Consider the following 27,777-nt stretch of genomic DNA (forward strand, 5'->3'; position numbering starts at 1 on the left):
AATGAGGAAGGAAATATTTTAATAAATAAGGAAAATCTAAAGTAAAAATTGTAAAGAGTTATTCTTACTGCTATAGAAATATAATCAATTTAAAGCTGTAGCTTTAGTTGTAGCTGTAGTTTCATTTAATATTTGTTTTGCTCTGAAAAAAAGAAAAAAGAAAAAAAAAAAGGATTTTACCATGAAGAAAGTTTCATACTGAAGAATCACTGGGAAAAGGAGCATGAACCAAGGAGAAGTTCAATAAATTACTTTAATGTATAATGGAGATGTAAGGATAAGTCCTGATTACAGATAGAAACTCTACCAGGGTGTCTGTGTTCTGTCCAAGCCTTTGATATTATCTCAGAGAATCATATCCCAATTTGGAAGGGACCTACAAAGATTGTGCAGTCCAACTCCTGGTTCCACACAAGACCACCCAAAACTCAGACTATACGTCTGAGAACGTTGTCCTTCTTGAACTCTGTCAGGCTTGGTGCCATGAACACTTCTCTGGGGAGCCTGTTCCAGTGCCTGATCACCCTCTCATGTCATCCATTCTCCTCCCCAGTGGCAACAATTTAGTTTAGTTTACTTTAGATTAGTTTAGTTTATTTTATTTATAGTTATCTAGATATTAACTACTTTCTACACTTCTCATCTGCATATTATCTAGATATTGAGATATCTAATATGTCTCTGTGAAAACAGAAGCCCAAAACAAGAAACTGAAGAAAGGGCAGATTATTATGACTTTGGGGAAGTAATATTTGACTTCTTACTGCTCAAGGCTTAACTTCAAAAAACAAAAATAGAAAGAAATGACAAAAAAAAGAAAAAAAAACTTCAAAACAAAGCACTCCTCTGTAACTTTGAACTTTTAAGTTACTTTGAACCCATTGTAAATTCAATGATCAGAATATGTATGGCTACAACTGAGTCTTTAGATGTGATTTTTTAAAGCTTGGGCAGGTGTAGATCAACTCTGAAGTTCAGCCTGCCTCATTTACCCAGATTCCAGAATATATTCCTCTAAACCCCTATCCACACTATTTCCTTTTTCTTAAGGTTGACCCCATTTAATCTACCAAGCTCTCTCGTCCCTTCTTCGTCCTACTCTCTAAGGTCTCCCATTTCATATACCTTTACCATTTTCTTACCCCCATAAACCAAGCTATAAGGGTGATAATAGTAAAGACCTCTTTTTTGAATCTAATTTTTCTTCTCTGTGGTCAGAAGTTCACTTCCTTTGATTCTGAGGTCATCTCAGCTCCAAAAACACCAAAAACCCCTGACCAAAAGTGATGATGATTGTATGCCTGCCCGTACAGCTGTTTTTATTTAAACTGTGGTATGGATGAACCAGAAAAACAACATTTTACCATTAGAATGCATATACACCAGGTTATAATACTGCAGGAAACAAACAAACAAAAAAAAAAAAAACACTGGGCGACATTTTTATTTCCAGAATAAGTTAAAAAAATGTAATTTGTACCAGCCTACTGTGCTGGGGACTAAAGCATAATAAAAGGCAGGGATTAAACAGAAAAAAAATGCTTTTTATCTTGTAATCTTATATTATACACAAGTGAATGTTCTTTCTTTCTTTTTTTTTTTTTTGGCACTTTTCTGAGTAAGTATTGAAAAGTTTTATAACATTCATTTCTTTTTTTAAAATCTGATTTATATGTTACAAGACTTGTTGATATTTGCTAGCTGTCATCAGAAATAGTTCATAGTGTTGAACAGAAGAAAAGTCCTATATTTTGTTTTGGTCAGCTTTTCTTTTCAGTTGCACTTACTGAGAGAACTCAGTGTTTAACTGGGGGACATTTTCATGATTCGACTGTATTATTTAGTTTCTTATCTATTTTACTTTATCTGATTCTGTTTTGTTCCCGGAATCTTTGTGTATAAGTTTACAACGTTGGCTTTAATTTCAAGCCAGAAATTTCCCTACAAAGATTCACGTATGATATTCTCTCAATTTAAGCTCTCATAATTACCTTTATTAAGTTTCAGCAAAAGCTTGTGCTCATCTTCATGTTTTAGAAATCAGAAATTTTAATTGCAGTGGAGCTGAAATGAACTATCATATGTTCTTCATTAGTGTCTAGACATATACTGATCATAGTAAGTTAAACAAACAAAAACCCAAAAAGAATAAGAAAGTCTTGGGGGAGCAATGAGCCCATGGAAACAAGATGAAGATATTTTAGTCTTTGTGTAGATGCTAGGGAGAGTGCAAGGTGCCTTCTGAATCGCTGTTGGCAATGAGGCTGGCAGCCTACTGGATGGATTACAGACTGAGCCTGTCTCTACTTCAGCCTCCCTAGCAAGCCTGATCCTTCCTGAACGGCATATCATTTTTTTATATATATTTTATTTTTGTTGTTGTTGTTATTGTATATAATTCAACAGTTCCCCAGAGTGGCTGTGGCAGTGTCCACCACCAGCTGTCAGACTCTTGGAGTATATGCATATAGTTGATTTGCAAGGTAGTGCTTTATCTCCCCATTTTCCACTTTCTTTTCGCCTTGGGAAACATCTTTGTCTTCTTTCTTACTATATCATGATTATTAAGAAGATATGATTTTGCAGTTATCCTCAAAAATATCTCGTTTCCTCCTGGTTTTAGAGAGGGAGAAATCTATAATAGCAATAGGTAGAGAATCTGATTCGTTTCTATGTAACTCTGCCTAAAGCCACTCTAACTCTGTCCACCAGAACTCGATTGGACTGATTCCTGGGAAAACTGCTGAAATTAGAGTCATGTGAATCTTGGGTAGTGATAAATCAGACCTATTCTGTTTTTAGCTGTTCATATTTGTACTGCTTCTAGAGGTGTGCTTAGTAACTATGCCCATTATGAATGCTATCTTTGTGGGCTTTCTGGATGCCTACACAAGTTTTTGAACAGCCATCTGGTGAAATGTGCTATGGATTGTTATTTACATGGCATTTAGCTATGCCTGCGTAAGCTTCAGCAATATAATGGAGACCAACAGTTTCTACTGAGCAGCTCATTGAAACCAAGTTGTATAGCAAGCTGTATCCAACTGTTAAATAAAAGGAATCAATATTAAACTGTAGGGGAATTCCACTAGAATATAGGGAAGTTAATTTTTGCTTTCTGTGATTCTTGCTTTATTTATTTATTTATTTTTCTTTTAAGAAGCACAGCCAATCTCAGTAGTTGCCATGAGCAGTATCTTCAACTTTGGACTTTTTATCTTAATCCTCACACCCTTTCTATTTCAGATGATTGTCTTTGAGGACATTTTATTTTGTTTTCTTTATATCAAGATACTGGAATAGAAACGCTTGGAACAGTCATATTGACAAGTTCCCCAGCATAACATACAAAGGATTAAGGCAAAGCTGTTAATTTTCTCTGCTTCCATTGATGTAATTTGGAATCATTATGATGCTGGCAAATGAAACTATTTAGCCACATTATTGTGTTGCTATTTATAAATGGGATCTCATTTAAATTTAGAACACAAAACCTTCCTGGGTGGAAAACTGCCATCTTGTGTATCTGCATGCAGTGCAGTGCAAGAGATCCGACGTGATCACTGTCAATATCGCTGCTGCAATATGGCCAGCCATAATGAGAAGAGAACTGAGCAGCCCACAGGGCTCAATTCTGTAACCTTGTTGTATGCCAATCTACGCCCTCATCGATATGTGATGTTTTACAGGGACTGCACGTTTAAATGCATGCATTTATCAGGGGCCATGGGGCAGCTGATATTCTGAGTGGGTGTCCATCTGAGCTATGGGAGCTCTGAGCTTCCAGGGGTGCCTCCCAGCACCCCAGCAGCACAATGGGGTGCAAAGAGGATACCTAGCCTCTTCTTTCCTCTTCCAATCTCCTGTCCTCCATCTCTTTCCTCCCCTAGAAAAGCAGGCTGGGTTTTTGGACTAGGAGGCTGCTGGGGAAGGGGCAGTGGGGTTATGGTGAGCACTGGGTGCTCCCTGAGCCTGCCCTGCAGCTCAGGTGTAGCTAAGGACAGCTTGCTCTTGCCATGTTGTGTTTACACTGCTACCAGCTCTAGAAATGTAGGACAAAAAGAGTAAGAACTGCTGTTTTGTTGCAAATGTACTGAGAGGAAACAATATCACTAAATAGGACTGTTTCTAGTTCAAATTAGGTATTTGGGATATTGACATAATTGATACCTTTCAATCTGTCCAAAGTCTTGCTAGGATATGTAAAGCCTAGAATCTCAAATCCAACTCTGCTTTTGCAACTTCAGATTCTCAGAATTTGTTACAGGTAGTGATCTTCATCCATGTAGAGCAAATAAACTTGTTGCATTGGCAGTGATTTATAAGGATGCAGCAAAAAGCACAAAGCAAATGTCTTTATTATTATTTTATACACACACACACACATATATACATATATATATATATATAATGTAGCTGGTACTTTTTATGCATCTGAGTAGATGTCACTTTTCTCTAAATTGAGATAAGGAGGAGTGCATTTATGAAGATTTATGAAAGTTTTTTCTTACCTGTAAATTCAGTGTCCTGGTAGCATTTGGCACTGTCAGTTTCACCTCGCATTTGCAAACATTTTTTAATATAAATTGCATGAAATGTGATTACTCCCAATCAGAAAAACAATGAAGTGATCCAGGCATTTTGAGCCGCAATTATTTCATGTGGGAGAGGCTGATTCTCCCATCTTAAGTTAAATATCATGTATGAAGTAATTGTTATTCAACAGTGGTTTCATGAAAAGAGTACAGCCACATGATTCATAATAGTTTGACCACTTTGGATTAACAAATTACTGCCTGTCAACTCAGCAGCACTAGCTTACCAGGTAACATTTACAAAGATGATTTTTATTACAATTAATGTAAGTTTTATTAAAATTCTTATTGGGATTTCTATAAAATAACTGCATTTCTATGCAACTTTGCTTTATGTTGCATATACTTGAGTTATTAAGTCCCCACAGGTCACCTGTGTGTGCGCCTACAATATGTTATGTGTGAGATTTCAAACTGGCAGTCTCCTGTTTATTTTATTGTAATACGACTTTTCTACCTTTTGATTGTGGCAGTTGTAAAGAAATAGCATTTTTCAAAGAATGATAAGAACAAAAAAAAACATCATTTATGGTCTTGGAAGGAGATTTCAGGACACAGTGCTGTGTTCTAACGCTATCAGAATTATCCATTTTTTTATTTGTTTGTTCAAGTTTGATATAAATCCCAATATTGCTAGAAATTACAGACTTTCACTGCTATAATTTGCACTGTTGTGGATGCCTTCAGTGTCAAAAATAATGTATATTGTGTATGTTCTTGCTGCTTGAATTTTTTTTTTTTTTTTTTTTTTTTTTTTTTGTGCATTTGGAACACACTTGAACCAGCACAGAAGCATAAGTTCAAAGTCAGGAATTCAATACCTGTATGAACAAACAGAATAGCTGGTGAATTCTATCACTTCAGGGATCGGTTATAAAATTCCTATGAGTTCAGTGGAGCCAAGACTCCGCCTGTATCTTAAAGTGTCAGAAATGGTGTACAAGGGGCAGGGTAGATGTATCTTCATCTTTACTAAATATATTCCAAATTACCTACTTCACTGGCTGATAATTTATAGAACTGCTAGTTTATTAATCAGTGAGTGATAATAAACTGTGAAAACTTTGAAAGACTTAAAAAGTTCTTTCTAACTTTGGAACATCAAAGACATTTCGTTTGTTTCAGTTCTCCCTTATATCATCACACCATGAATTCATAGCTTTGCCAGCAGTGCAGGGTTTCAGGTGGTAGGAATACGCTTCTGGCACCAATGGCTGCAGAAGCTCTGCAGATGCTGCTTCCTTTGAAAGATTTTCAAAAAATCTTTCCAAAAGAGTCTCAGCGTCATTTAAGTGGCATACCATAATGGTCTAAGCTGGCTCAACTGAAGGATCTGTCCAGGCCCATTCAGTTTTATGCATGGACTTTTTCTTTTTTCTTTTTTTTTGTAAGTAGTTCATTAGGAAGACTCACTTTTCAAGCACAGATGCAGTGATGAGAATATATGATATGTTCAGCGCAGCCTGATTCCCTGTGCAACTGTGTCTCCTTGAACTGCAATCTGCTCAGATTTCAAAAATGAAAACAGGGCTTTGTCATACCAAAATGTGATGAACCTCCTCCACAAAAAAATGCATTGTCAGGGTCCTCAGAGCACCGGTACATCTTCTGGCCATTCTCAGCCTCTCCTGAGGTCCCCCCTACCCTGCCCATCATCCAGAAACCTATTTAAGCCCCACCAGGGCCATCAGTCTCTTTCAAGTGATGCCATAGTAGTCCTAACAGGCTCCTCGTAAGAGCTCTAACTTCAGGGTTTTGGTGAAATTCTCGTCAAGTTCTTTAGCTCGAGCAACAGTATACTGCACAGCTGCTTTAACCCACTACTGAAATACCTATCACAATGTCACCTTTCCCTAAGTTGCTAGGAATTTGGCATTAAGCTGCTTGTAGCTTCACTGCTCTCTTTTGGAGGTGGCAGCATTTCCATAGTAGGCAAGCAATCGATGCATGCGAGTGTAAGTTTGAAAAAGCACTTCTCCACTTTGTAGTGCCCCAAACAAACTGACAGTGCGACCCTCTGAGAGAGGCCACATCCTTGCCATTGGAGGGAAACAGCAGGTCCAGGAAAGAGGCCAGAGACTAAAAATATAACGCACGCGTGCTGAGACAGTGATGTGACATTTGAAAAACAGCACTCTTAGCCTGGTCATATTGGATAAGACCTATATTTCCTGATAACTAGAATATACAGTTGCCATTGCTTTAGCACCTCCAAGTGGTCATTTATATTATAAAATTACTAGAGGGCTTCATATCCACTGGGCTTTATTCTGAACTTCAGAGTAAATACATTTGATGACAAAGTTAACTTGTAGACAGAGAAAACTGGTCTTCCACTAGTTTTCTCTTTTTACATTTGAGGCATTAGTTCTATCCGCAGAGTGCTTTAGTTTTATGACTTGGATAATGCAGCCTGTATTCAGCTCTAGTTCCTAAGCACATAACACAAATAGCATTGTGGTATTTGAAACTGAAAATTACATACCTGTGAAAAGCCAATGAAGAGGTTGAATTTGTGGTCAACAGTAATGACTTCTGTTTCTGAAGTGAAACTGTGGTAAATATTGACAATAACAAGGATGAAAGAAGAGTTTCAGATAACAGAAAGGAAACTCATCCCCTTAATAGTAAACATATCAAAACTTTGTGTTTGGAGATGGGGTGTGAGCATTAATGCTGTGGTTCCCTAAGAACAAATTGGCTCCATGTGGGCACCAAAGTGAGATAAGCTTGCACATCCACTGAATTTTGCTGTTCAGTCAGGCTGCATTGGGCCTCAGAAGAAAAAGTCGTGTGGAATAGCATCTCAAAAGGACCATCCATTCCAGACAGTCCTTGTAGTGGGATTTATCTTGCTGCTCTGGAGCTTAAATGATAGCACTGAAGGTTTCTGCTCTGTGATAAGTCTCATTCAGTATATCTGCTCCAAAGTAAGTCAGAAAACCTTGCCTTGCTGTGCTTGAAGCAGGACAGGCACCTCCGTGAGACAGTTCACCCTATTTATTCTATATACGATTTGGAAGGGATGAGCTTTCCTTGAGAGGTGTTTATTTTTCTCCTTGGGTTTAGAATAGAAGCCTGAAGTCCCAACATAGATGAGGGATGTGACTCAGATCCAAACTGAGACATCCAAGAAGATACCAGTGTGTCTGGAGCTGGTTTCTGGGACCTCTTATAGTCAATGGAGGTACAGTCAATACGTCGTGGACCAGAGACCGCTGCTGAGCTGACCAGCATGGGTGGTTGCTTATGGTGAAATGATAATTCGTGTCTCTGTTGAAGATACTGACTAGATCTCCAGTGGTTGTAAAGGGACTACAGGCAGCTGAAGTTAGGTCTTTGAATCAAGAACTGCACCCCAGCACTTGATGCCTAAGTTCTAAATTACCAAAGTCAAGAGAATGAATTTTAGGCCTAAAAGAACAATAAAATTCTTTTTTTTTTTTCTCCTTAATCCTAGCTCAAGATTTTGTTCCTCAGAGGATTAGATACCCTCATTTTTTTGCTTTCACTACATTTGCCTTTAATGCTTTCTCTGCACTTCCATTCAATCAAAAATGTGTCTATATCTACAAAAGGAAAAAAAATAGTAACAGAATGAGATCTGTGTTTTCGGATATTGAGGTAACAATATGAATTGCCTTAAACAGCCAGACTTTCTCTTATGTATTCATTTCTAATTTTTTCACAGAGTCGCAACTTGTCAATCTTTAACTAGGATATATCTTCTCTTGAATGGTTTGCCTAGATACTTTGTTAAAGGGGAAGTTCAACCCCCTTTTTTTCCTATATTATGAAATCTGGATGAATGATATAGGCAATTGGCAGCCTTTTTCCCTCTGCTGAAATATTGACTTAGTACTTGAATTTGGAGCTTAGTCTGAGAATTGGGCCCTAGTCCTGCAAAAGATGTATGTGTATGCTCTACATTTAATGACATGAATAGTTCTACTGAGATCTGGGAGTGTTTTACAGCGTAAAAATTAAAGAGCAATAAATCTTTCCAAGATGAGGCTGTTTGAAAGCAGAAATTTAACTAAATGCTCATAGTAGATCAAAAGTAGACAGAAGTTGGCATGCTACATTTGTAAGATCTGTCTGATGCCTTTGCATTAAGGAATTTAATTTATTTGAATTAATGAAGCAATACATTCTGTAATTTGACTAATATAGATAAGTTGGATTTTTTTCCTTCTTTCCTTTATGAAATCTATTTGTCAGTAATTGAGTTTTTAAGAAATGAAAGTGAGTCAGTACACTGTTTTTAAAAATGTTATAATTTATTATGCATTCTATTACTTTGCTGAAAAATCTGATACTTACAGGTGAAATGCATTTGTATATATACAAAATTATTTTTAAAAAAGCTTGAGAAATCTCCTTGCTTACCCATGCATCAGTGCTTCTATTCCCAGTTTGATGTTATTTCTGTTTGGGTCTAGGTAGAAAATTCTGAAATTGCAAACCTTTTTAGAAGATTGCTGTTGTATTAAATTTACATTTGAAAAGTTTGTTGGAGGTTTTGTTGGATTTTCTTTCTTTTTATGCTCCTTAGGAGAGGTAGCTCTAATGGATGTCAAGAGTATTACCTGTAAAAGCTGTTAAAATGCCCAGCCATGTGCAATATTTGAAGCACTTGAACCCATAGTTTCACTTCTAAAAATGTACTACAACAAAAACTGAAAAGCTTATTTATTTCATGGTGGTATACCACCTTTGGAGTTCTTCCTTATTCTGTATACAATTAATTGCAAGTATTTTAATCCATCTTTTCCTAACTTAATAGTTTGGGGCTTTTAATATGTATAGTTATTCCCATTCAAAATATTCATGGACAGGTAACAACCAAGAAAGTTTCTGTGTTTTTTTTTTTTTTAATGTTTTGTCTATAAAATTCCATCCAAATCTAATGCCAGAGAGAGAGTGGATAGATGTTGGGTACCTGAATGAAGGAAAGAAAACTCTTTTGGAAGGGCTTTACTATCTGTCTATTCCTCTCCAGGATGTATCATAGGGATGAACCACTGGCCGCTTCTGCTTGTACTGTTGCTCCCATCATTCAGTGACATCAAAACTGCTTGTGCAGACATTTGCCATATTTTCATATTGCCTCTAAGTAAGCAGAATGGCTTCTGGTTTCACTGTGCTTTTAAACATAAGTTTACCGACTGATGTTTACTACATCAGTTTTCTACAGAAATTTTTGGTCTTCCATTCCATTTTTGTTTACACAAGGTTTTTATATTCTTGATTTGGTATGGAGAAAAATCAACTTTCAAGCTCTTCAGTGGTGGGGCACTCACAAAAATCTGGTTCTTCATTTGTACTGCTATCATTCACCAAAAATAAAACAAAATAAAATAAAATAAAATAAAAATAAAAATAAAAATAATAAAAATGCAGGTGATTGTTGAATCTTTGCTGTGGAAGATTTTTGACTTGGAAGTTCTTGTCAACAGGAATCAGATAGGAAATACGTAGCTGCACAAACAATAAAATACTTGCTTTTTATTTGCACCTCTGGTTCAATGCTTTGCTGTAATGAAATGTTTAATAGGAGAAAGCAAATTCTACCTCTCTCTTGATTATAGAAGCATACTCAAATGTCTCATATCATTGAAAGTTCACTTCTCTGTTTTTACATAGTCCTAACGTACAAAGTTAAGTATATTCCAAAGACTGGATTTGTGATAATATACTTAGAAGTATGTTTTAACTTTAGTTTTAGTTTAGAAAATCTGTCATTGGTCAACAACTTGTTGTCTTGGATAAGCAGGAGAACAAACTGTTTTCACTGTGGAAGCAGTGTGTACTGAGATGTTGCAGTCTTGTTTTCCTCCTGGGCATTTCCTCCTGGGCATTTCCTCCTGGGTCCCCCAGCACAAGAAGGATGTGGAGCTCTTGGAATGGGTCCAGAGGAGGGCCACTAAGATGATCAGAGGGCTGGAGCACCTCTCCTATGCAGACAGGTTGAGGGAACTGGGCTTGTTTAGCTTGGAGAAGAGAAGGCTACAGGGAGACCTCATTGTGGCCTTCCAGTACTTGAAGGGAGCATATAAACAGGAGGGGGAATGCCTGTTTATATGTGTTGATAGTGATAGGACAAGGAGGAGTGGTTTTAAACTAAGACAGGGGAGATTTAGGTTAGAAATTAGGAGAAAGTTTTTCACTCAGAGGGTGGTGAGGCACTGGTACAGGTTGCCCTGAGAGATTGTGGATGCCCCATCCCTGGAGGCATTCAAGGCCAGGCTGGATGCGGCTCTGGGCAGCCTGCTCCAGTGGTTGGCAACCCTGCCCAGAGTAGGGGGGTTGAAACTACATGATCTTTAAGGTCGTTTTCAACCCAGGCCATTCTGATTCTATGATTCTATGATTTTAAAACTCCAGGTTTTAGGTGGCCTTTTAGTTAGCACTAGGACTTAAAGCCTTCCTTTAGCTTTTTAATGAGGAGATCCTACTCCCAGGTCTAACCACCTTCCATTCCAACTTTCCAGTGTCTCTTTTCAGTTTTAGCTTCCACAATGAAATTAGTCATCAACCCCTTGGATAATATACTGGAAATTGAAGTAAAATGGTAAATGTCCCTCAGCAGTTTTTTTAGTTTCATCGTCTCACTTGTGAAGCCTGGAGCCCTAGAGGAAGATGCAAACCTGTAAGACTGGCAGTCCACTGCAGTTGTAATTACCAGTAAGGATGCCTGTGTTCCCCTTTCCAGTTAGTCATCCTTGGAGACGTATTTTTTAGTAAGAAGGAGGGGATGAGCAGGTACAGGGAGCCTATAAATATTCTTGACTAGATGCAGTACTGAAGAATTGGAGTTCTTCAGTAATTTGTCAAAACACACTGAATGAAGCAAGTGGTGAGGTCATACTTTTCACCATAGCAGTGACTTATTAGCTCTGGGAATGAAGCTGAGTGGCTGTAGGCTGAATTGAGTCTCCCCTGCCTCCAACATAATTATATATATATTAAATTAAGAAAAATTGATTTTAACTAATTGTATCTTGGTTGTGGAGGGTAAGTTAGTTTTACTGTATTCATGTTGAACGTAATAACTATCACCACATGGGACCAGTGCAGTTAACTATGTTTATTTGTTTGCTTGTTTTAAATTCTTCTTCTGTTTTTTGACAAATGTTTGGTAATTAATTCTGAGAGAAAAAAAATCTTGAAAATTGTTTTAAAAGTATATCTTTATAGATTAACTGTTATTATTGTTTGACCATCAGACAGTGATGAGATTATATACACAGTAAAGGAAATTATAGTTATACTAATTAATATTAACAAATTTGCAGAATTTGCAAAACACTGTTCTTCTTGATGGAAATTTCACTAGATCTGGTATTTAACTGTTTTCTCTGTTGCTGTTTTATAGACTGTTTTCAGGTTGTTTGGTTAGAGCAGGGAAGTAGGGTCTCATGTTAATTAATCTCATGATAGGTCTTGCTGCTGCTAATTTAGTACTTATGCAGCATGTCATGATTCTAGACTGCTTGTATCAACTGATATTGGCTGCAATTCAGCCTTTGAAGAGAATCATTAGGACAGTGTTTGGATTTGGAATGAAAGGTATCCTGACCCTGGAAATGAAGGGCATGCAGTTGTGAGGTTTTCAGCCTTTCTCAATGTTTCACCAAAGTCTGCTGAATGGTCATTGCTCTTTCATGAAGTCTTAAAATAGCTGATGTAGAAGTGTTATAGATCTCTGTTTTCATATAAAGTCTGTACTCTAGCCTATGTTAAAATTATAAAAAAAAAAAAAAGGAAAAAAAAAAGAAAAAAAGAGAGAATTAAAGAGCCATGTTTTATTTTCTCTCCTTGTGAGAAATGAGCATATTTGTATTTTCACAGATAACGTGCTATCAAAATAATCTAATGCTCTAGCAGAATCGTCAAGGGGAGTTTTGGAAGGGTGAGAGCTTGTGATTGCAAGTGTTATTGCTGACACATACAGCTTTATACCAGAATTGCACTTTTCATTTCTTTGTGTGTGTATGCGTACATAGTTTCAAATAACATGACACATAAAATCTGTAGCGTGTGTCTGCTGGCAGCTGCTGTAAAAAATCAGACCAGAGGCACTGCCCTCATCTCTCAGCCAGCCTGTCAGCAGAGTTCAGCAATATCACAGGACTAGCACCAGCAACCCGTTTCCAGGGACTCTCATCGTTTGTTACAGCTCAATAAATCTCTGTGCGAGAAGGAAAATCTGTGCTCAAAATCCATCTGTGTGATCAGCTAAATCTTGCAGTCAGAGCAAAGGAAGGTACAGGGCTCTTTGTGTGGATGTGTACAGGGATGGTTGGGTCTTTTCACTCTCTTTCTTGGTAGGTAGATTTTGGGTTCTGCCCCACAGCCTCTTGGTTCACATCATCCACCTGGGTGCACATAAGGACAGCAAACTGTAAGCAAACCTTTCTATTAAGGGAATTAGTTCTGTCTAAGATTTTCATATGTATTAATAATAAAGTTGCCAAGGATTCTGAGTAGGAAAAAAAATTCAGTGTATAAAGTGAAACCGTTTTTAGATGATGGCCGAGGTGAAACTGGTATTAGCGCTTTCTACATCAATATACTAGGAATGCTTTAGTCTACTATCCCCTATAGTGTTATTGACAATATCTCAAGAAGATTAACTATTGCAAAACATAATACTGCTTGTATTTACTGGTTTTTAATGAATTAATACTTCATGCTGTGTGAACTGTGCCTGCTCTGAACAATCCTTGAAATAGTATATGTAAAAGACTGAACTCTAAGCATTAACACTGTTTGTATTACAGAATTTACTGTTCTGGTGGTAAATAATAAACATGCCTAAAGGTAGCCTAGAAAAATTGGTAATACCATGTTATCTTCAGACACGGAAAGCCGTATACTAACAATACCCAGTGGAAGAGTAATCTTCTTCCTATTAAGATCTCACTGTCATTATGCCTGGAATATTCCTTTCTCTAGAGAGTGTTGAAGGCATACAGCTTTCATACTGCCAGGGGATGCTATCTCCCCCTGAAAAACATAACTTTCTGTTTCAAATGGATGTTGTTAATGCTTGAATACCTAACTTTGCATCTCCTTAAAATAAATAAATAAAATAAAATAAAATAAAATAATAATAAAATAAAATAAATAAAATAAAATAAAATAAATTAAAATAAAATAAAATAAAATAAAAGGCAATGAGAGCCTTGTCTAGGGTTAGAGAATGCATTTCCTTTTCTTTTGTTCTGGATACAGCAGCGTGAGAAGCTAGTTAACTTAAAGTGAAAAGCAAGTAAAGGAAACTGTACCAAAATCAACCAACCAACCAACCAACCAACCAAACCCCCCCCATATTTTAGAATTAAACTTTTCTCTATAAGATAGGTGAATTATTATTAAAAAATAAAGTCATAGCACAGTAATGCAAAATGCAAAGACAGAGGAAATTAATTGAATAAAGTGCTTTCCTAAGATCTCTAGTTAGAACAAAGACCTACTTTATTATCAAGGAGGAAAGGAGTAACCTACTCGTGTCATTTGTGCTCAGAAGAGTTCAATGACAGGATCCGTGTGGATTCATTACCTAATATTGTGATAGAAATAATTATTTTGCCACCAAAATACTTCTGAGTCCTGTGTGAAGGAAACTGGGCCTTGTAATTGGCCCATGACATAGTATCCTAGCAAGTATAGACACATGTTTATGATCAGCATGGTGGATCTTTTCCAAAATTAGTGAGGGCCCCTACTTAAATTTAGTATTGAAGTGTAAGTGAGTGCCACCCTGGTTATTATTATTTTTTTTTCCTGCTGCAAAACAGTATTGGAGATTTAAGTGAGTAAATGTGTTTCATACATGTTAGTTATAGACAGAGGTTTATTACAGTAGACTTGCAATACAAACAGAAAATAGCTCATATACTTTGTCACATTCATTCAAAAATGTTACAGCTTGACATTGAGTTACAGTGGACAAAGAATATAAGGGTCCTCAGAGTTTCTCACTGCATTAAGCCTGGGCTCCTGTTGTTGTAAGAATGTAAGCTCTCCTGTTTGGGGACACAGGTGAAAATTAGCTTTATTCTGAATCGACATTTCTGGAATCTTTAGATATTTGTGAAAATAAATAAGTAATGATTGTAATATGACATTTCTGTGTTGGCATTAATTATTGAGACAGAGGACACTCAAGTAATTTTTCTTCTAGGACCATTCTTGTAGCACAGATGGTTGGTGCAAAATTTGTGAAAAGCTTTAGATTTCACTGGATTTTGTCTATTTGTGTAGCATATCTCCAAACAATGTCAGAAGATTTTTCATATGGATTTAATCTTTAGTAGTACTTATTGCCAAAACTCCTCCTCAGTTTTTTTATGTACTAAGCTTGGCATTCTGATCTAGCTCCTTCACAAACCACTCCGGGTTTAGCAATCGATGCAATTTTTTTCTGAGTGTATACTTAGGAAGGCAATAATGTTCCTTAGTTTCATGGGAAAAAAAATAAGTGCTAATGAGAGAGCTGAACTAAAATGTGAGAGGCAGCTAATGCCAGAAATGTTTTTTCTTGCTTTATTGGTCTTTGAATTCATACTAAAGCTCAAAAGCAGATTGAATTCTTTGAAATTATTCAGTATATAGAATTTCTGTGTGCATATAAACATATGTGTCTGAAATCTTTCAGAAGAGTGCATATTGTCAACCAGTTTTGCAGTGGAGAAAATAAAAATTAAAAAAAAAAAAAGAAATGAGTGAGGTTGTGTTTTCCCAACTTTTTGTGTGAGTGAACCACATGCTTAGAGAAAAACATCTCAACAACTGTCACTGGGTAATGAGTCAATGGGCAAACCCAGTTTGATCTGGTAACTGGTTATTTTTCTATGCTAAGACACATTTTGACAAAAAAAAAAAAAGTGCTTATATCCTTCATCAGTCAAAATAAAATGTTAGAGAGCTAACATAATAAGAGTAGGAAAGTTTACTGCTGAGCTGTTTTTTTTTTTTTTTTTTTCTGCTTCATCGTATGGACATTTTTTAGTCTGTTCTATCCAAACCATATCCAAACGTTATGACAAACAATGTTAAGATGGTGGGGAGGTTCCCCACCTCCATTCCCCTTTGAGGTATCTATCTAATGGTTAGTAAAAAGTTTTAGAATGTCTGCGGTTTAAATCATGAGATACGTGTGAATACACAACTTGCTGAAATAAGAACAGTGAGGTGTGTTAAGGAGAATGCATGGGTCTCATACACAACATGTATGACAACACTATACTATGTTTTTTTTTTCTTTTTAATTTTCTTTTTGAAACAGATGAGGGGTTTTATCCACCACTCCTCAGATTTTTTTTTTAATTTATTATTACTATTATTTTTTCCTATTTAGCTGTTATTTGTTTAAAAAGGAGGGAGGAGAAGAACTAACCTGCTGAACATCCTTTGTAAAACCTACGCCTGATACATGAGATGACCAAGCTGAAAACAGGGAAAAAGAAGAAATCATTTTAACTTCTAACCTAATGGTGAAAGACTGCAACATGTAAAACTCTTTCAGAAGTTGCTGAAGCTATCCTTACAGAGACATCTCACAGTGTATGACTACAGGCTTCTGCTTGGATATCTGAACCCCTAGCTGGTGCTGGCTGTAAGACAGGCAGTTTGACAGAATTCTAGGAAAGGTGGCTAAGTTTCTTGCTTTCATGGCCTGGAACACCCATTGGGTTCTGTGATATGAGAAAATCCAGTCTTCAGGTTTTGATTTTTCATTTTCCTAAGTATTTTTCTTGCAGTTATGCTTGTTCTTTTTGTACTACAGCTCTACTGCCCAGTGCCAATAAAGCAAAACAACAAAAAAAAATTGCTCATTTTATCTAATGACAGTTTCTTGTAAACTGTAGTGGTAGTCTTAGGGAACAGGACTCAGAATACGGTCCTTGGGGTATGGCCAGCCATTAGGTAGTCAGACTGGGGGTCTTGCTCTGGCAGTGCAGCTGGGACAGAAGGGACAGGCTGCAAAGTGCAGCCAAATGTTGGCCAATGTTGTTGGTCCCCTGGGCCATGGAGGACACTACAGGAGAAGAGCTTGAAATCTGGAGTTCACCTAGAGATCAGTTAGTGGCACTATTTAAAGAAGGGGAAATAACGTGTTTTTGTCTCTTGATTTTTATATTTCCTGCTGCTAGACATTTGGTGAGCTCCCAGTCAGAGCACAAGTCCCTTGCCTTATCTCCAGTTCTCCTTGTGCATTGTACACTTGTTCTGTGTCTAGCTCTGAATTTTCTTTTCTGCTCTTTGATTGAGCTTTAACAAATTAGACATTATTTAGACATTACCATTTAGACATGCCTAATTTAAGACAGCTAATTCTTTTACTGGATTATTTTTAAGTCTCTTATGAATTCAGGCCCAGACATTTTAAGTTCTGGGCTTCTGATGTTTGGTGTTACATTAATCTCAGTCATCCTGTAGATTTAGTAACAGTAAATTATCCTGAGACGTTTATAGGAAAGCAAGAAATGGAGTCTGCATCCAAGGCTAGGGATCTAATCAAGAACACTTTCCCGTGGTATATGTTTTTCTAAGTTGCTTTTCTTGTTTTATTGATGAGTGTCAATGGATTGCTTTGTAACTAAGCATGATTCCTATTTTCATGTTTCTGAAAATAGGATTGAATATCTATACAGTCAAGTTGGTTCCATATGCAGCAGCTCAGAGTAATTCTTGTCAAATTATCAGTACAGGTTTGAAATTTCTCAGAGGAATGAAAGACATCTCTTACAAGAGTCCTTGGTCTCTTGACTGGTGGGAAAAAACTTTCCTTTGGGAGAAGGTCTGGTGGAGATTAGTTTCTATTTATCAGGTTGGCCCATGAGGTCAGCCCAAAATTCCTCCCAGGTTCTGAGGAGGTGAAGAAATACATGTAAATGAAAAAGTAGTTCCCACATCATTAATTTATAAATACTATTTTTTTTAATGTACTGTTTTCTGTCACTCTTGATATGTGCTCTCCTTGGATTACCATCAGTAGTCTGATTAGCAGGATAAACTAAAAATCAATAAAGTTTGGTGACTGCATTTGTGAACAAGATCATCTAGTTCATTTTCATGCTTATTATGATCAGCCAGAGCCCTACCAAAGCTGTTTTCAGCTCTGTTTGAATGCAGTTTCGTTTTGCAGCTGGTGAAATTTAACTGAGGGTCTAACCCCCACACAAAACCCCAAGGATCTGCAGTTTCAGTCTCCTTTGCACTTTTGCAACGTGAAGATGACTCACAGTGATTTGTCTTGTGGAGAATTAACTAATGAAAACACAGGGTGCAGGGCTTCAGTAGATCATCAAGCTTATCCTACTTGCCCTGCAGCCCGAGGTTTGTAGGGCCTGGTGCACAAGAAACATTGCAGGAGATAAAATGGAAATGTGCATTTGGCAGCAGTGTGCAATTAGAATGTGGTAGGTATAACGTTACACCTTCTGCTGGAGGATGTAGTGATTTTACATAGATATTACCTCTCCTATGAAGACTGGCTGAGAGAGCTGGCTTGTTCAGCCTGGAGAAGAGAAGGCTCTGGCGACACCTTATAGCAGCCTTCCAGTACCTAAAGGGGGCCTACAGGAAAGCTGGGGAGGGACTCCTTGTCAGGGATTGTAGTGATAGGACAAGGGCGAATAGTTTTAAACTAAAATAAGGTAGATTTAGATTATACGTTAGGAAGAAAGTCTTTACTATGAAGGCGGTGAGGCAGTGGAACAGGTTGCTCAGAGAAGCTGTGGATGTCCCATCCCTAGAAGCGTTCAAGGCCAGGTTGGATGGGGCTCTAAAACAACCTGGTCTAGTGAGAGGTGTCCATGGCAGGGGGGTTGGAATTTGATGGTCTTTAAGGTCCCTTCCAACCCAAACCATTCTGTGATTCAATGATTTTATGATTTAATGTCTATGTTAGGGTAATACTGAGTAATAGAGTTATTGTCTGGGTAATATTAAGTAAAGTTGGGTAGTAGTGTTAGTATAACATTTAGAGATCCACACAGACAGAGATAGACAGAGACTGGTACCCCACCAGGCTAAGCACAGTACAAACAGGTGAGGAAAGGGCAATCCTTTTACAACAGCAGTGTTAGGATCCTAAGTATAAGACAACCTGTGCTTGAGAAGTTTGGTAGGAAATAAGCATGAAGATTCACCAGCAGTGAACATAAATGTCTTTCATTCCCTATCCATAACTGCATGAGCCCTTTCTTAAGGTTAGACTACTGAAAGAAAATAGAATAGCACCTGAGCAAGTAGTTTAAAAAAAAAAAAAAAAAAAAAAGTTTAAGCCTGATATATATAGCTTTCATAAACCTTAGATGATTTCTGAAATTATTTTGGACTGCCTTTGTTTTTTGTGGCATTATTTTTCACATATTCCTGGCATTGTGTCATTTGAGTATTTGTGACCAGTGGTGTCTGGTAGACTCTCCTGACTAACCTTGTTCCTTGCAGATTTGGCTATTTTAATATACTGCATTGTTTTGGATAGAGGAACTATTAAGTCATTACAGAAAGATGCTAAATCATTTTGAACTCATACACATAATTTAATTTTATGGCACTTATGGAAGAATGGTCATTTATTTCTACCTAAATAAGAAAACAAAAAGTATCGGTTTAGAAACCAGGGCAACTTTTACAGACTTACTGGCATTTAATTTGTTAATGATTGGCTTTGAGAGATATAGATAACAGTGAACGTTATGAAGACTCTCTTATTGCTAAACTGAGCTTTAACTTGTTGCAGTGTAGTAAACTACCTTATGCATAGGGGACCATATACGATGCTGAATTTTCTGAAACCTTGACAGTTATGACTGTGAAAACATGTTAAAGTGGATTTTAGAACACGGTAATTTTCTACAGATCCAAAATTTCTAATAGAAGAATTCAAATGTTGTGAAGTAAAATTATAAACAAATACAAGTCAGAACAACATGACAAATACTGAAAAAAAAAATTACAGAATCACAGAATAGATGATGTTGGATGGGAAATCAGGAGATCATGTAGTCCAATACCCTTGTCCAATGCAGGGTGACTTAGACCAGGTTGCCCATGACTGTATCCAGTTAGCTTTTGAATATTTCAAGGATGTAGACTCTACACCCTTCCTGAATGACCTGTTCATGTGCTTGTCCACCTTCAAAGTAAAAAAAGTTTTCTTGTGTTTAAACAGAATTCTCTGTGTTTCAGTGTGTGCCCATTGCCTCTTGTCCTATCACTGGACACCACTGAGAAGACTTCTGCTCCATCTTCTTTACTCCACCATCAGGTATTTATACATGTGGATAAAATGAACCCATGAACCTTCTCTGCTCCATGCTAAACAGTCCCAGGTCCTCAGCCTCTCCCCATAGGAGAGATGCTCCAGTCCCTTCACCACCTTCATGAGCACTTGCTGGATTGGCTGTGCTATATATATCAATGTCTTTCTTGTACTGTGGACCCCAGACCTGGATCTAGCTCTCTGGGTATACCAGCAATGTTTAGTAGAGAAAGACCTGCTCCTCCTAATGCAGCCCAGGAGCCTGTTGGCTTTCCTTGCCATAAGAGCACATTGCTGGCTCATGTCCAGCTTGGTATGCACCAGGACCCCCAGCTCTACCTCTGCCAGGTTTCTTTCCAGCCAGTCAGTACTGGAACATGGTCCAGGTAATACAGTCTGCAAAAATAAACACATAGCCAAAGATTAAACATAGCTAAATATTCTATTCATATTTTCTTCTAATAATAGCTTATGTAGTAATAAAATGGTCAGCAAAATTTCTGTAGGAAAAAAATAAATATGGAAAGAGGTCTTGAACTGAAATGTGTGGTTTCTGCAGATAAGAATATATAGGGCACAGGAGGTCTTTTTTTTTTTTTTTTTGTATAGTAAGAAGTACTGTTTTTTTTCTTTTCTTTCTTTCTTTCTTTCTTTATTTATTTATTCTGCCAACAGGACCACAGTTCCTTATATACAGCTTCTAGCTACATGAATCTAAAATAAATCTTCCTTTCCTCTCAGTTTTGTCCTTCACAGAATAGGATTATTTTCTGTGCATATAAAAATATATATACACATGATTAAGGTTCTAATTTTATTCTTAAAAAGGGTTTTGTTTTTTTTACTTCAGAACTTGTGCAAATATGCATGTTTTATAAACTAAAGTCATGGAACCTGCAGTAGTTAACAGTACAGGGAATGAGTAAAAATCTTTTTAATCCTTTTATTTTTCATAACGTGTATGTGTTAGTACCTTTCTCTTATTCCTCTGTGCCCCTTCCTGGCAGGAAAGGTCTGTAAGGTTGAAGACACAGGTCAGGCTCAGTTATTGGAGGATACTCTAAGGAACCCTTTTAATCCTTTTTTTTTTTTCCTTTTCTTTTCTTCTTGCCAAACATAGGATTCTATGCAGCTGGGCCTCCATCTTTCCAGAGCAAGCTTTTGCCAGTGTCTAAATTACAGCTTGGCCAGCTCTTCCATTCAAAGACTTTTCCTTCATGTTCAAAAGTCTCAAATCCAGGTCCTCAGCTATCTTTTCCTGGTAGTGTTGAGTGAATTTTAAGACCTGAAATTTGGCAATCTGCATATTCTGCATATTGCCATGTGGAGAGAAGTATCAAAAACAATGGGAGCAATATTTTTTGTCCAGATAAAAATCATGGGTACACTTGACTATTGCTATTCTTTCCCTAGTTTACAGTTTAGACTGCTTGTAAACAGTAATCCTTTGCCTTCCCTCTCCAAACCAGGGACGGTATCTGCACACAAGACTAGAGTAAAAATACAAGTACTGCAGTTTTGTTCTGTATTCTGCAATCTGGACGTTGTAGGCTATAATTTTTATTGAACTCATGTGCACCACTGTTTAGTTTTTCTTGTTTGTTTTTGTTTTTGTTTCATATGTTTTTGGCTTGTTCAAGAAGATGAACAAATGAGTAGATGAGGGAAGAGATTATTAGTATTAGAATAAAGTCTGCTTTATGATGGGTTTACAGCTCATATGTTAGGTTGGATGGAGATTTGTGATTCTTGATCAGAATTTAAACTCAGTCTCTCAAAAACTAAGGCAAAGTAAAATACCTCTGAAAATAAATAACCACTGGAGAGAGATCCATCTCTACTTCTTTATTTTGCATCCTGCTATATATATATACTCAGCTTAAATATTAATGGAAGCGGGGACTTGGGTATTTTCTAGATACCATGTTCACTAGATATTTCTCACTTGTCTCCTCCTCAAATGTTATAGAAGAGCTTCAACAAGAAATAAGAGCTGCAGAGCTCAGGAATATCTTCCCTGTGTTCCAGTATGTGATCTTTTTGTCTGTCAGTTGAGATGACTGAAAGAGTAGTTGTTTTAATTTTCACCTACCACTTGTATTTCCATCTACTTCACTTAGACTTTCACTGTGACTAGACCTAAATATTTTTTCTTGGTCTACTTGTAAAATCAAAGTAATAGGACTATAATGTATATTTATGTCTTAAAGTCATAAAATACAATATTTAAACTTTTTTTTTTTTTTAATTGTAAAATAATATTGTGTTTTTCAAGTTTGCTTGTACATAGCTAAATTAGGTTCTTTCATGGAAAGACTATAGTATTTTTAAGGCAATTTTCAATAATGAAAGAGGAAATTAATTACTAAAGCTTGCAATTGAAACAACATTAACTTGGTTCCTGGTTATGATTTCTTGCAGCTAGAAGCTGGTTACTTTTCTAACTTGTACTTTGATGTAAAAGTGCTTGAAGGGTCATTGGAAAGGCCAACAAATGCTTACCAGCATTAACCTAAGATGCTGTGAAATTCTGTAACAGAAATCTGTGTAGGTATTATGTTCTTGTTCTAATTAATTTTCCTAGGTACCAGATAATGTGTTAAATAAATCTGTGATTTTACTTTTTTGAGATGTGCTTGTAGGGAAATAAATCCACATGGAATATACATATATACACTACAGAAATAAATGAATATCATTAGAAAATTTGTGTCTAGGAAAGCTTGAAAGTAAAACATCCTGAATATGTGAAACATGGTGGTGAGCATTCTCCTGAAACAGGAGCAATTTTGTTCCTCATGGGTGGCAAATGTCTCTTGTTCTAGTAACTGCAAATGTAGTTGTCTGTGTCTGGATTGTCAGATTGAGTAGAAAAATTATGGGCTACTGTGGGTAAGGCTTCTCAGATTTTATCCACTGTTCTGCCTATTTGATTTGGTGGGAAGACAAAGGTCTAAAACAAGCATGAACTGATGTGGAATAATGCAGAAGTATGGTTCACCAGTATATGCAGTAGCTCTGAGCTTCTGAATGTTAAAAAACTTGGCAATTCAGGCTAGAAAGTTTGTTGAATTCTAGATGAAGCATAACTGACATGAGGACTGACTGCTGCATGCAATCAGCTGAGGTCTGAGAAAGTGTTATCTACTTTGTCTCCTGATATTTGGAATTATAATATTTGAAATTAGTGCTTGCTATGCATCAGATTACCCTGAAAATGCATTGAGTTTTATTTAATCTCAACACAGAGGTTGATGTCTTCTAACTACCTTCTAGCTTACTTGGGAATAGTTAAAAAAAAGAATAAATCTCTTTTTCTATTAAAGTAAACATTTACATTCAAACACTTAGATGCATTATTGCTCTAAAAATAAAATGTTTTAGTTAAAAAAAAAAACTAAAAACAAATCTATTGAAATACATTATTAAGTTCAAGTGTGACAACTTCTACTTGGGTTATTTTGTTGCTGACTACAGCATTCAAGAAATTTATCTGTATGGTCCATTTGCTGAAGGTTATAGAGTCATGCTTCCAGAAGCTACAATGTGCTCTTTAGACTTTCTTTAGTTTAATTCTTCTTTATGAAATTTTGACCACAGAGCATGATGTTACTAGATACAACAGTGGAAACACTATGCAAATATATACATATATGTACATTTTCTTTGCTTGCTGACTGTTCAGGTGTCTGTCAGACTTCTCAGGCAGGTTTTCTCAGCTGGATCTGGACCGCTGCACATCTGAACAGCTTACAGAACTAGCAAGGGTTTGTTTTTTAAATTTCAGAACTATGTCTTAAGCCAGTTGCAAAGTGCAAAATGTTTAGTGGTAATGTTCAGACCATAAGCCTAAGTTAAAGTGCATGTAGAACTCTCATGCATAGTCATGTCTGAGCTTTCCAAGATTTGAAAAAACAGCATAATTATACATGTAAGTTATGCTAATTATTTGACCCAGCAGTTATCTCATGATTCTGTGGATATGAACGTGTCCTTTCACAAATTCATCTTCAATACTAACACTTTGAAGCTGGTAAAAAACTGTTTTTGTAACAAATGTACCCTTGTAATCAATAGCTTCTTTTTTTTTACCCTCGCTCTCACTGCCAGAATCTGTAAAATTTTGGGAAGCACATTTATTAAATGGGTTGCAGTTTCCTCCTTTGAAAATGTAATTGAATCCAATAAAGGTGATCTAAGGCCAATTAAATGATCAAGGGAAAAACTCTAGGTGAATAATTAGGCATATTTTTCTGTATCACTAATAATCAAGTTTCTACACTGCAGCAACAAGAAAGTTGTTTCTTGTTAGAAGGATTGGAGATAAACTTAATTCAGGATGCAAACCAAAAACATTTGCTGTCCAAATGCAGGCATCCAGACATCTTAACTGTTTGGGTACTGAAACAGTTATCTCTGAGCTGTAAAGACCACGTGTTCTTCTATTAGCATGCATTCTTTGTAAGAAAGTTAAAAAGAGATATGCCTATTCATGTGTTTTAGAAAATAGGTCTAGAACCTAGAAAATAGGTTCAGAACAGGTCTACAGAAATATAAATCTGATAAATCTTAAAGTTACCAAAGCTTGAAGAACATGTTATGTGTTTGAGGCTATCAGTATAGAGTCATGAGGTCTTGCTTTTCTACCCTTTTTTTCTACCCTTTGACTTTGTTGAGGTTAGAGAGGCCTTGCAGAGAGTTCTTGACAAATTATAGGACTGGGCAATCGCCAACTGCATGAAGTTTAACAGGAGCAAGCACCAGATTCGGTGCCTGGGAAGGGGCAATCCTGGCTATATGTGCAGTATGGGGGATGAAAAGCTAGAGAGCAGCCCTGCAGAAAGGGAACTGGGCATTTTGGTCAACAGCAAGTGTGCCCTGGAAGCCAGGAGAATCACCTGTGTCCCGGGGCGCATCAAGCATGGCATTGCTAGTCGGTCAAGGGAAGTGATTGTTCCACTCTACTCTGTGCTGGTGTGGCCTCACCTCGAGTACTGTGTGCAGTTTTGGGCACCACAGTATAAAAAGGACATAAAACTATTAAGGAGTGTCCAAAGGAGGGCTACAAAGGTGGTGAAGTGTTTAGAGGGGAAGAGGTATGAGGAGCAGCTGAAGTCCCTTGGTTTGTTCAGCCCCAAGCAGAGCAGGCTGAGGGGAGGCCTCATGGCAGCTCCCTCATGAGGGGAGCGGAGGGGCAGGCGCTGAGCTCTGCTCTCTGGGGACAGCGACAGGACCTGAGGGAATGGCATGGAGCTGGGACAGGGGAAGGTCAGGCTGGGTGTTAGGAAAAAGTTCTGCACTGAGAGGGTGGTCGGACACTGGGGCAGGCTCCCCAGGGAGGTCATGGCACCGAGCCTGCCAGAGTTCAACAAGCATTTGGACAACGGTCTCAGACATACGGTCTGACCTTTGGGTGGTCCTGTGTGGAGCCAGGAGCTGGACTCGATGATTCTTGTGGGTCTCTTCCAACTCTGGAACTACTCTACTAAAAGAGAAACAGACATACACAGAGAGATGGGAAGGTCCCCACAGTATGCAGTAATGGTAGGATTGTTCTCTGCAGTCTGCTTGTCTGTTATGGCTTTTTCCATGTCTGGCTTTTGAACAACCTCTAATAAGAACACCCTGTTTTCTCACCTTCAATTGAATGAATTTTGTATGTTTTGCATAATGATATTTTAGCAAGCCTTAGTCTATTTATTTTTCCTTTTTTAACACAGTTGCTAGTACTGTAGAGAGATGATTATGCAAGACAGTATTTAATCGATTACGGAATAAATGTTAATAATGTCCTTAATCTCTACTTAAGCTAAAGTTTTTCAGCGCTGCTCTTTACCCTAGTCACCATTTCAGAGCAATTTCAAAACCAGAATAGTAAGGGAAAACCATGGCTTGTCATTATTGTTCCTTCTGCTTGTATGTCTTATGGTTGCAGAAAGCTGAATTTTCTTCAAGTTTCTTGATCTTCCATAAGATCTCTCTGGGAATACAGGTTTATTCTGACCGAGGTGTCTTGTTCTGACTTCCTAGAGGATGTGTGAAAACAGTCTGTGAGTTACATGGATGGATCGCTTTAATGGATCAGGCTCAGTGGCTGAGTTCTTCATTATCCCAGGACACACCGAGCTAGTTTCATGAACTTTAATTGTTTCCATTACTCATGACATGGAAAGGTAAAATAAACAGAGCCCTTAGCAGCAGTTGTTTCTTAACGTGAATCTTAAAAACGCTTGCTTTTTAAACAGTGTTTGCTTTTTGCTTTCTTTTTACTTAATCCCAGAAAGGAACAGACCCTGACTTTGCTTTCACATATGCTAAGCAATGTTTTAATCAACTGAATCTATCTCCAGCAATCAAAGAGTTATTTAGCATTTGTATGCATTTGACATATTAAACATATGTAGTAAAATATCTATTGTATGTAGAATACAAGTAAGCTGTAGTTATTTATATGGTAGGGACACTACTGTTTTGAGGACAAAAATGGAATATGTTTTGTCACTGTGATTCTTTTTCCTTCGTTGCTGTAGAAATATTGGTTAGCATTATCATTCTCTCCTGCTTTATGATGGATTTGCTTTTAAAGTGTTCTGAATATGAAGAAACCTTATATTCAAGGGACAATGACTAGACAGTAGCACATTGTGAAATCAAAGAAATTAATAACATGGTTAAAAGTTCATTCTCTTCTACAACCTCTGGACAATTTTTTCCCTGACTCAGACTCAGCTGACAGTGAATAATGTTTTTCTAAATGATTTCTCACATTTCTGATGGAATAAATTATGCCTTGATTGCATGACTGTTGAGAAGTGGCGTAATCATGGATAAGTAAGTGCATCCTTTAGTACCAAAATAAAGGGGAAAAAACGGGTGAGAGGGAAGAGCGGGCAGTTGAAAGGGAAGGGCATGGCCATCTGTCAGACTGCAGTCCTGCGTGATTCTCTGAAGAATAACTGAGCAGTGGTAACTATTCATTAATAAGACTTCAAATAATACCCCCTGGTAACCTGCATATTTTTGTAACTTGAAATCTTGTGAGATATTGCAAACATATAAGAAATAACATTTTTATATGTTGAACCAGTATATATTTAAAATGACAGGCCAAAGTATTGAAAAACAGTTCTAAACTCCCCTCATACCCAAATCTTTTGTCATGCCTTTTGTTCCTACGCCTGTGCCAGCCAAGTCCTTGGGCTTGCACAAACCTTTAAGCAGTAACATTGCTGGACAGTTTCTCCATGTTAAAGCTGATCTGTCATGAACATTTCTTTCAGTAGCAGGTCCAGTTTAAGCTGGTTTAAAGTCTTCTCTGCTACCACTGCTTTACTAATCTACAAATACAATTTAAAATAGTCAAGAAAATAATATGGAAGAATGATTTTGATGCACAAAAGTCTTGGTTTGTTGAATCCTCTTCACAAAGATACTGGCTGGAATTTGCCTTTACTGATTTACTACATGATCAATGTGAAAGTGAAGCCTTTCCCCAGCCCTGTAAAAATCTTGCGGGCAAGTTGGCAGATACAGTAAATAGCTCATGTATTCTACTGTTCTTTCTCTCAGCAGGCTGCCAGCTTTGAGGGCTGTTGGGGAGGAATTTTCTGTATGTAGTAATAAATACAACAATAAAACCCCTGATGCCTGACTTCTCTGACACAGAAATGTTGCTCTTTGCTCTGTTTTGGTGACAGAGAAATGGAAGGGGAGAAAGTGAAGGGTCCGAATAATCCATTTCCTGAAAAATTCAAGCTGATAAATGCCCATATCATGTGTACTTCCTTTCTCCTCCTACTTCTCTGCAAGAATGAAGTCTGTGATGCCTCTTTCTTCCTTCTCTCTGTCTCTCTCTCTCTTTCTTTTTTTTTTTTTCCTTTTACTTAAGAAAAGCGGTTC

The 27,777-nt window shown here is 37.2% G+C and overlaps 1 protein-coding gene across 9 annotated transcripts in view; it reads left to right on the forward strand.

Moving 5' to 3' along the window:
• The window catches only part of FGF14 (fibroblast growth factor 14), a 410,241-nt gene that overhangs the window by 172,494 nt on the left and 209,970 nt on the right, over positions 1-27,777 (forward strand). For 3 of the 9 annotated variants that reach the window (XM_050708060.1, XM_050708063.1, XM_050708062.1), the window contains exon 2: positions 19,806-19,884. The exons of 5 other annotated variants lie outside the window; for them this stretch is intronic. The gene's annotated coding sequence lies outside the window, so the exon portion shown is untranslated. Of the gene's footprint in view, positions 1-12,712; positions 12,865-19,805; positions 19,885-27,777 lie in introns of those variants that run through there. One more of the 9 variants, XM_050708061.1, reaches the window with a different exon arrangement.

This window comes from Cygnus atratus, chromosome 1 (assembly GCF_013377495.2).
Source record: "Cygnus atratus isolate AKBS03 ecotype Queensland, Australia chromosome 1, CAtr_DNAZoo_HiC_assembly, whole genome shotgun sequence".
Classification (NCBI taxonomy): Eukaryota; Metazoa; Chordata; class Aves; order Anseriformes; family Anatidae; genus Cygnus; species Cygnus atratus.